Consider the following 10993-nt stretch of genomic DNA (forward strand, 5'->3'; position numbering starts at 1 on the left):
AAAACAAACTCACCTGATTTATGCAGGTCAAACAAATGTATTTTCCACTGCAGACTCTTCGGACCAAACGGTCAGATCCAAGGGTTTCACCGTTCGGGACTCCAGTCGGAATGACCACTGGGCGAGGCACCGTCCGGCAGGACAGAAGAGGCATCTCTGTGCAGTGATCCCTGATCAATCCATCCGACCCAACGATCGCTGTGTCCTCCCCACCCGTCCGCGCGAGGGGATGGGTCACTCACCCGAAGGAGTCCCAGTTCGAGAGTGAACTGAAGGAAATGACACAATTAGGGCCACCCAGGTCACTCACGACCACCTCTCAACCTTCCATACAAATGAAGAGTTGGTCAGATAGTAGAGAATACAAACCAAGGATAAATGTATTAAGCTACACTTGAGTGAAGCCCCGTCTGCCCAGTCGCTTAGGGGTGCTGCAAAGAGGACTGACTTTAGCAAACATAACAATACATTGTGAACATTTCAGAACCAAAGACGACCCCCCATAATGGAATTTTCCAAGCAGGGCATTCTATCTGTGCCTGCAGCCAGACTGGTGGGATAAGACGTCTATCTAGTGGGAAAGGTATGCACTAATAAGAACAGTGTATTCATTAGCAGTGCAAAGCCTAACCTTGGAAAAATGAAAGTTTCCACAGCCTGCTTCTCAAGGAGGGAATGCGCAGTTAAGGGCATGATTCAAAATAGTGGCTCAACATAAAATGGTGTTGCAAATGCTCACTTAAATGGAACAATGCACAAACAAAATAGCAAAACATATTTATTTCATCGCAGGGCAGGTTTCAGGCAGCAAGCAGCAGGCAGTCCTCTTGGGTAAACAGGGCAGTTGTCTGAAGTACACAGCAGGCCACAGGCAGTGGGGCAGTCCTGTGAGAGCCCTCCACAGGTTCACATGTGAACTGAAAGGTGGGTCTGAGGGTCCTAATTGTATACTTGGTGCCAGTGAAAGAAACTTCTATAGTATTCACCCCACTGATGATATTGGAATTTTTTCCTCCCTGCCCTGGTCCCAGGATGTCAGGGGACACAAAAGTCTAGTGTGAAGTTCTTTATGCGTGAGTTGAAGTAGGGTCATTCTGTATGAGATTTAATGTTATGATACACCTTTATCATAGCTCAGGAGGTTGAATTCTGTAGTCAATAGCTGTCCATAATACGAACATAGCAGTTAAAGTTAAAGTGGTGTTAGAGTCTACTCAGTCTTTCATTCATCTATCCCAAAGAAAATAAGTGCTATTAACGAAGACTTCACAGATAATGCAAATGTTAAATCGAAGGCATGACCTTGAGTATTCATTTAGCATAACAAACCTTTAAGACATTGTACTTAAGGTTTTCCTATTAAGTACAGCTTACAATGGTTTGGGTAACAATAATAATTTGATGTTCAGAGGTGCCATATTTTGCAACAAAACTAAACAAATAATGAGTGTGTTTGCTTGTGCTAGTATGTCTGTGTACGTCAATGGCCTAACAATAGCCCATCAGCCCCTGTGGTGTGAGTGGGTGGCAGCTCCAGGTGGCCCCCTCCAGCACTGTGCACCAGTGGCGGGGCACTGACCTGAGAACTCCTGATTGGGCCCGGAGTGTGGAGGGACCCCTCCCTGTACTTTGCAGTGCGGCCCTTCAAGTTTTGTTTTGCCACTGAGCAACGTGCTCAGATATCCTATCTGGCTGACACCTTCAGGCTGTTTTTCAAAGCCACGTGTAAGCACTGACTTAGCACAAAAGTGGATTTTATAACATGTAACTAATAACATTGCCTGATTAACTGTCACTCACTATGCCAAATGTAAGTTATTAAAATGTCACATATAAGCGTAGTGGAAACATTAAAATATTGTCACATTTTGCCTATCTCTGGCAGAAGGAATCAGTAATAAAAGCAGACCAGAACACGCTGGTGGCCCAAAGGGTGAGTGCACACTGTCAGCTCAGGCAGCTGAAATGTGTGAGCATTCTAAGACATAGGAGCAATCAGTGCTTCATTTGAACGGGTGGTTTCTAGGGCTGGGCGGAATTGGCGCAAGGTCTTTACACAGAATTTTGGAGAAAAAAAATGTGCGCTCGTCCTGAGGGTCCTTGTGCCCAGAACGGGGGTCCCGATATCTCCGGCCCGGTTGTGTTGAGAAGCAGGGACCGGCCCCGGGGTCTGGTTTTTGGTCAGGGCCTGAGGTGTGGAAGCCCCCCTCCTGCGCCCTGCCAAGAGTCCTCCTGCACGGGACAAGGGTCGCTGGTGCAGAGCCCCGGAGCCCTGCAAGGGCAGGTGGAAGTCCTACTGCTATGGCTCAGCTTGGGGCGGGCAGATGGGAGTCCTTTTGGTCCTGGCCATCTGGTCGCACCTTTCCCCTCGGCCATCTGGTTGCATGCAATGCTTTCCAATGGGGCGACCAGATGGCCGGGCCACGCTGGAGGTCCTGATGGGGCCTCATTCGCCTCCCTGATCCCAGCCAGGGCTCCAGGAGGTCGGGCCCGTCCGAGCCTAGGGTCCCCTGAGACTCACGGTGAGCACAGGTTCCCTGAAAGCAGGGTAGCTTTCCTCCGGATTACTAGGGACAGGGTATGCCAGAACACCCCTCCCGGGCTGGCAGTTCTTTGCTAGGGACCAGAAGGGCTATGCACCTCTCCTCCATCCGGGGGCTTCCTCCTCCGGCCCATGGCATGTCAAAGTGCCCAGGACGAGCTCCATGGTTGCCGGGCAGTCCTCCCCCAGATGTCCAGGCCAGAGAGCTCCTGTGGTCCTCACCATGCCGGGGTCCCTGAGCCCCCTGGGTTGCAGAGCCCCTGAGCCCTGCGTAGGCAAGCAGGAGCCCCATCGCGAAGGCTCACGGCGGGCAGATGAGAGTCCTTTCAGTCCCGACCATCTGGTCGCACCTTTCACCTTGGCCATCTGGTCACACGCAATGCTTTCCAATGGGGCGACCAGATGGCTGGGCTGCCCTGGAAGTCCCGATGGGAGCTCATTCGCCTCACTGATCCCAGCCAGGGCTCCAGGAGGTTGGGCACGCCCGGGCCTAGGGTCCCCTGAGTCTTGTGGTGCACACGGGTTCCCAGAAAGAGGGGTCTCTTTTCTTCTGATAACTAGGGGCAGGGTATGCTAGAACACCCCTCCCAGGCTGGCAGTTCTTTGCCGAGGATCAGATGGGCTGTGACCGGACAACACCTCCCCTCTATCAGGGGGCTCCCTCCTCTGGCCCACAGCATTTCAAAGTGAACAGGACAGGCTACATGGGTCTCGGGCAGTCCTCCCCCAGGTGTCTGGGCCCGAGAGCTTCATTGGTCCTCCCCATGCCTGATGGCCAGCCCTGAGCCCCCCCTGGACGAGGAGCCTCCGAGCCCTGCATGGGTAGGTGGGAGCCCTACTGCAAAGGATGAAGATGAGAGTCCCATTCTCCCTATCTGGTTGCACCTTTCCTCTCGGCCATCTGGTCGCACACAATGTTTTCCAATGGGGTGACCAGATGGGCGGCCTGCCCCGGACGTCCTGATGAGGGCTCACTCACCTCCCAGATCCCAGCCAGGGCTACAGGAGGTCGGGTGCATTCACGCCCAGGGTCCCCTGAGACTCGCGGTGCACACAGGTTCCCAGAAAGAGGGGTGGCTTCCCTCCGGGTTACTAGGGGCAGGGCATGCCGGGACACCACCCCCTGGGCTGGTGGTTCTTTGCCGGGGACCAGATGGTGTATGCCCGGACAACACCTCCCCTCCGTCCGGGGGCTCCCTCCTCCGGTTCACGCGTGGGAAAGTGCCCAGGACTGGCTCAAAAGGTCCTGTGCAGCCCTCCCCGGTGGTCCTCCCCATGCCTGAGGCCCAGCCAGAGTCCCCGAGCCCCCCTGGATGCAGAGACCCTGAGTCCTGCATGGGCAGGCGGGAGCCCTACCGCGAAGACTCGGGCGGGCAGATGGGAGTCTTTTCAGTTCCGGCCATCTGGTCGCACCTTCCCCCTCGGCCATCTGGTTGCACTCAATGCTTTCCAATGAGGCAACCAGATGGCCGGGTCGCCCTGGAAGTTCCGATGGGGGCTCATTTGCCTCCCGTATCCCAGCCAGGGGCCCAGGAGGTTTGGCGTGAACCCCTAAGTCTCTCAGTGCACACGGGTTCCCAGAAAGAGGGTTAGCCTTCCTCCGGATTACTAGGTTCTCTGCCGGGGACCAGATGGTCTATGCCCAGAAAACACCTCTGCTCCTTCCGGGGGCTCCCTCCTCTTGTCCAGGGTATGGCAAAGTGCCCAGTACAGGCTCCATGGGTCCTGGGCCATCCTCCCCCGGGTGTCCGGGCCCGAGAGCTCCGGTGGTCCTCCCCGTGCCTGAGGCCCAGCCAGGGTGCCCGAGGAACCCAGGAAGCGGAAGCCCGAGCCGTGCAAGGGCAGGCGGGAGCCAAAACGGCAAGGCTTGGGGTGGGCAGATGGGAGTCCTTTCGTGCCCAGCCATCTGGTCGCACCTATCCCCTCGGCCATCTGGTCGCACGCAATGCTTTCCTATGGAGTGACCAGGTGACCGTGCTTCCCTGGAAGTCCTGATGAGGGCTCATTTGCCTCCCCAATACCAGCAAGGGCTCCAGGAGGTCGGGTACTTTCGCGCCTTGGGTCCCATCTGTCACCTCGTGTGCACAGATTACAAGAAAGGGAGGAATTTTCCTCTGGATTACTAGCGAGAGGGTCAGTCAGACCTCTGTGAGGTCCGGCGATTCTGAAACAGGGTTAGGCATAACCCGGGCCTGCCCACTGGGGCCCCCAGGGGCCTGGGTACGCACCTGCCTCCCAGCCCATTCCCGATGGTACTTTTTCTCTGTGTTTGCTCAGTCAGACCTCCGTGAGGTCCGGCAATGCTGAGACGGGAAGCCAGCACCCGGGTCCACCTGCCGGGTCCCCAGGGCCCAGGTACAAACCTGCCTCTCAGCCCCTTCCCCATGGTCCTTTTTCTCAGAGATTGCTTGCCACGGGAGCAGGCAGGGACACTAAGCCAGCATACCCCCTGCGCAGAGTGGCCTGATAGGGGATGCCCCAGCTGTACTCTGCTCGATTGGGCACTCTCGGTTCATTTAGGGATGGACTGCTTGGCCAGCCTCCGCTGTTATTTCATGCAAGGAGCTTTCTCCCTGCATGGACCATCCGACTCGAGGGCCTGCCGCCTGGCGGGAGGCCCTTCACCCTACCCAGCAGAGAGCGAAGGCTGAATGGCCCCGGCAGCTCATGGGGTCAGGTGGCGCCTGGCCCCGGCACCCCTGTGTCATGCTCAGGCTCCGCCTCCGCCCACCTCCCCCTCCGGAGGGAGATGACTTGCCCGCTGGTGCCCATGCGCCCACACCTCTTCACCCCTCCAGCGAGCCCTCCTGCCCAGGAAGGTGGGCTCCTTCTCCCAGCAGGCTCCCAGAGGGAGGGGTGTGTGAAGGTTGCCGGTCAGGTAGATGGGCATGCGGCCCCCTGAACCCACCCCGTCAGCAGGTGCGGCTACCTGGCTGATCCTGCCAGTAGCATATGCTTGTCTCAAAGATTAAGCCATGCACGTGTAAGTACACATGGCTGGTACAGTGAAACTGCAAATGGCTCATTAAATCAGTTAAGGTTCCTTTGATCACTCCATTTGTTACTTGGATAACTGTGGTAATTCTAGAGCTAATGCATGCCGATGAGTACTGACCTCCCGGGATGCGTGCATTTATCAGAGCAAAGACCAATCTGGGCTCGCCGGGCCGCTTTGGTGACTCTAGATAACCTCGGGCCGATCGCATAACCCAGTGACGGCGATGATACATTCGGATGTCTGCCCTATCAACTTTCAATGGTATTTTCTGTGCCTACCATGGTGTCCACGGGTAACTGGGAATCATAAGTCGATTCCGGAGAGGGAGCCTGAGAAACGGCTACCACATCCAAGGAAGGCAGCAGGTGCGCAAATTACCCATGCCCTACTCGGGAAGGTAGTGACGAATAATTGTAATTGGAATGAGTACACTTTAAATCCTTTTACAAGGATCCATTGGAGGGCAAGTCTTGTGCCAGCAGCTGTGGTAATTCCAGCTCCAATAGCATATATTAAAGTTGCTGCAGTTAAAAAGCTCTTAGTTGGATCTAGGGATTGAGATGTCGGTCCACCGCGAGGTGAGCTACCTCCTGTCCCAGCCCCTGCCTCTCAGCGCCCACTTGATGCTCTTGCCTGTGTGTCCTGGGGGTCCGAAGAATTTACTTTGAAAAAATTTGAGTGTTCAAAGCAGGCTGGTCACCTGAATACTTCAGCTAGGAATAATGTAATAGGTCTCCAGTTCTATTTTGTTGGTTTTTGGAATTGGGACCATGATTAAGAGGGACGGCCGGGGGCATTCGTATTGTGGCGCTAGAGCTGAAATTCTTGAACAGGCGCAAGACGAACCAAATTAAAGCATTTGCCAAGAATGTTTTCATTAATCAAGAACAAAAGTCGGAGGTTCAAAGACGATCAGATACTGTCGTATTTCCGACCATAAACGATGCTGATTAGCGATGCGACAGCCTTATTCTTATGACCCGCCGAGCAGATTCTGGGAAACCAAAGTCCTTGGGTTGTGGGAGGAGTATGGGTTGCAAAGCTGAAACTTAAAGGATTTGATGGAAGGGCACCACCAGCAGTGGAGCCTGTGGCTTAATTTGACACAACTCGGGAAACCTCACCCGGCCCGGACACGGAAAGGATTGACAGATTGATAGCTCTTTCTTGATTCTGTGGGTAGTGGTGCATAGTCGTTCTTAGTTGGTGGAGCGATTTGTCTGGTTAATTTCGATAACGAACTAGACTCCTCCATGCTAACTAGTTACGTGACCCCCAGTGGTCAGCGTCCAATTTCTTAGAGGGACAAGTGGCATTCAAGGTCTGTGATGCCCTTAGATGTCCGGGGCTGCATACGCGCTACACTGAAGGTGCCCTGGCGAAGCGCCGAAAAGACAATCAAACGCGACTATTTAGAGGAAGTAAAAGTCGTGACAAGGTTTCCGTAGGTGAACCTGAGGAAGAATCATTAATGGCGGAGCAGCCCGAGTGACGACGGTGTTAGCCTGAAGCCCTCGGCCACCTCCTGTAGGCACACAACATAGGCACAGGGCCTGGCCCTGCCCTGGCGCGCCCTGGCTGTCGGAGTAGTCCGCTGCTGCATGGGGCGCTCGGGTGAGGACCAGGACTTCAGCGGGCCTCTTCCCCCTTGGAAGGGCTCAACCAACATGTGAGGGACCGGATGGGAGCAGTCCCCATCCCCTGTCCCTCTCTGAGACCAAGTTCACCCGGCATGACCCCCACCGCGGTGGGGGTAAACCGAATGGCAGTGCAGCCCTGGGCTGGTACCACCCATCCCTCAAAAGGCCCTGAGCCCACCCATTCCTGAGTCCCGGCACGTCTGGGTTCCCGGGTGACTGAGGAGCAGCCCTTCTTGCTCAGCAGGGCGGTCTAGAAGAGAAGGGATCAAGGGCATGCAACAGGACCTTGGCTCCTCTAAATGAGAGGCATGCCGGATGGAGAGCCGCCTGGCTCTTCCTTCCTGGTGCCTCTGACCCAGGCGAGGGTGGGATAGGCTGATCGCCAGCCCGCTGGCATGGCTCGGGCCACCCGGCGACGGACGGCTGACGTGCAGGTGGAGCGACCCTCCCTCGTTGCCAGGTACCCGGTTTGACTTAGTCCCCCGTCTTCCGGGTTGGGTGGCGGATGGACGGCGTTGCCTTCCTCCCACCTCTCGTGCCCCCACAGGTGGGTGAATGTTTTTTCCAAAATTGCCTGTGACTCTTGCCGGTGGATCACTCGGCTCGCGTATCAATGAAGAACGCAGCTAGCTGCGAGAAATAGTGTGAAATGCAGGACACATTGATCATTGACACTTCAAACGCACCTTGTGGCCTCGTGTTCCTCCCGAGTTCGCCGTCACAGGGTTAGCTTCACTTCCCTTCGACCCTACACAAGGTCAGACCCCTGATAGCCCATGACAGGGTCCCTTGCTAGGTACTGCCGTCGAGGTACCCGTGGGCGGTGTTAGGCTAGTAGTGGCCCCCGGCGGGCTGGGATTGGGTCTTCTTGGAGTCGGGTTGCTTGGGAATCCAGCCCAAAGCGGGTGGCAAACGCCATCTAAGGCTTAATACGGGCTTGAGACTGATAGCCAACAAGTACCGTAAGGGAAACTTGAAAAGAACTTTGAAGAGAGAGTTCAAGAGGGCGTAAAACCACTGTGAGGTAAACGGGTGGGGTCCATGCAGTCCGCCCGGAGGATTCAACATGGCGGGAAGGTCGGTGGCCCGGGAGTTCCATATCCCCTCGGCGGGACTGGCATCCAGGCCCTGCAGGGCGCATTTCCTCTGTGGCAGTGCCCTGTGACTGGTTCTGGGTCGGCTGGGATGGCTTCGGGGTGGCAGGTGGCCCTCCACTCCATTGGAGGGTGTTACAGACCACCTGGCAGCAGCTTCGCTGTGTCCACGGGGCTGATGGAGATTCGACCACCTCCGCACCCTTCCCCGGGCACCTGTTCCCCGCCACCCCTCGGGGTGTGCCGGGGCAGTTGAAGGGGGGACGGGGCCCCCTGCTCCCAAAGCGACTATCGACTGGGGCGGACTGTTCTCAGTGCGTACCAACCACGTCGCGCCTCCGGGCGGGGAGGCCCACGTCCAGCACCAGGGGTCTGCGGCGATATCAGTTAACCACCCGATCCATCTTGAAACACGGACAAAGGAGTCTAACACGTGTGCGAGTCGGAGGGCTGACTGAAACCCTGTGACGCAATGAAGGTGAGGGCCGGCACGCCCGCTCCGTCGGGGAGGTGGAGCATGAGCGTGCACAAAAGTATCCAAAAGATGGTGAACTATGCCTGGGCAGGGGAAAGCCAGAGAAAACTCTGGTGGAGGTTCGTAGCGGTCCTGACGTGCAAATAGGGGTGAAAGACTAATCTAACCATCTAGTAGCTGGTTCCCTCCGAAGTTTCCCTCAGGATAGCTGGCGCTCGGAGCCCCAGTTTTGTCTGGTAAAACTAATGATTCAAGGTCTTGGGGCCAAAATTATCTCAACCTATTCTCAAACTTTAAATGGGTAAGAAGCCCGGCTCACTGGCGTGAAGCCTGGCATGGACTGCGAGTGCCTAGTTTTTTATTTATTTATTTATTTAATAAATGTATAGAGCGCTGCTGACACCTTGCAGGTTTCCTGGCACTGGAGAATACTCTTAACTGAGGAGAAACAAAGACGAGAGTAGGGGGAACATTTTAGGGAAAGAGCCATGTCTTGATACGCTTCCTAAATGGGAGGAGTTGCGAGATTTGGCGGATATCGGTGGGCAGACTGTTCCATAACTTCGCTGCTGCGACTCTGAAGGATCTGCCCCCAATTCTAACTTTGCTGTAATTGGGTACTATTGCCAGGCAGGCAGATGCAGAGCGCAAGGTTCTGTTAGGGGTGTACCAAGAAAACAAGGCTTGCAGAGGTTTGGGTCCGGTTCCGTGCAAGGCCTTGAAGACAAGGCAGAGGGCCTTAAATGCCACACGCTGCTTCACTGGAAGCCAGTGTAGCTCGGCTAGGGCTGCTGTGGTCGAAGATCTCCTGGACCAGCCAAGAGCTAGCTTAGCGGCTGCCGATTGAATTCTTTGCAGCCGATCCAGCAGAACGGCTGGAGATTCAAGTAGCAGCGCGTTGCAATAGTCAAGGCGACTAAGAATAGTACACCTTACTATCGTTGCCCGGGCATGAGCGGGAAGGAGTGGCATAATTCTGCGCAAGGAACGCAACAAGGCACAGCAAGTCCCCACTGTTTTTGCCACATGAGTTTCCATGCTCAGCTTGTCATTGATCATGGCCCCAAGGTTGCGGACCGAAGTTACTGGCTGTGGTTTATCCGGTATTTCCAGAGGCCAGAAGTCGCTCGGGAACGGACAAGGTATTCTGTTTCCAGTGCAGAACAGTACCTCGGTTTTAGAGGAGTTAAATTGTAGGGAGTTTTTGTGCAACCACCCAGCCGTCTCTCTTAGGCATTCATGGAAGGATGTTAAGGGAATAGAGTCTTCTCCTTCCCAAGAGATAATGAGCTGGGTGTCGTCAGCATAATTGATGGTTTTTATCCCATGAGACTTTATTAGCGTGATCAGGGGTTTGAGATACATGTTAAAAAGAATGGGGCTGATGGACGACCCCTGGGGAACTCCCTGGGGGACGGCAGCAAATTGAGATTGGAAAGGGGGAAGAGATACTGCCTGTCTCCTGTCCCGCAGACAGGAGTGAAACCACAGCAGGGCCGTGCCATCCACCCCGGCCTCACCGAGTGGACCACTTTTGGTAAGCAGAACTGGCGCTGCAGGATGAACCGAACGCCGGGTTAAGGTGCCCGATGCCGACGCTCATCAGACCCCAGAAAAGGTGTTGGTTGATATAGACAGCAGGATGATGGCCATGGAAGTCGGAATCTGCTAAGGAGTGTGTAACAACTCACCTGCCAAATCAATTAGCCCTGAAAATGGATGGCACTGGAGCATCCGGCCCATACTCGGGCGTCGCCGGCACTTGTTATGTTATGTTATACTGCATTTCTAAAGCGCACAGCTACTCAGAGTCTCCCGGCGCTGCTACCCTGAAACCCCCACCAACCAGCTAAGCAGGAAGAGCCTCTAAAAGAATGGGCTCAGAACAATAGTGTTTTTAAGTTCTTTTTTAAGACAGCTAGATCAGAAACCCTCCTGAGAGCAAGAGGAAGCTCATTCCAGGCTAGGCCTGCTTTACGGGTAAAGGAGCAGCCACCTAACCTCTGGCGTAAAAAGCGTGGGTTCTGGATGAGGAGTTGGCCCGAAGACCGCAGAATCCTAGAAGGGATATAAAAAGCAAAGCGCCTCTGCAGAAAGAGTGGGCCCAATCCATACAAGGCCAGTTGGACAACAGCCAGCATTTTGAATTTCAAACAGACCTCACCTGGGAGCCAATGAAGGTGGCGGAGATGGACCCGCACACTCTGCCTGGAAGAGAGACCCAGTAGGAGCCAGGAAGCCGCG

The 10993-nt window shown here is 55.0% G+C and overlaps 1 pseudogene; it reads left to right on the forward strand.

Moving 5' to 3' along the window:
- Positions 1–5468: 5468 nt before the first annotated feature.
- On the forward strand, positions 5469–7011 carry LOC147728457 (18S ribosomal RNA; annotated as a pseudogene).
- The last annotated feature ends 3982 nt before the right edge of the window (positions 7012–10993 follow it).

This window comes from Lissotriton vulgaris, chromosome 3_1 (assembly GCF_964263255.1).
Source record: "Lissotriton vulgaris chromosome 3_1, aLisVul1.2, whole genome shotgun sequence".
NCBI classification, from domain to species: domain Eukaryota; kingdom Metazoa; phylum Chordata; class Amphibia; order Caudata; family Salamandridae; genus Lissotriton; species Lissotriton vulgaris.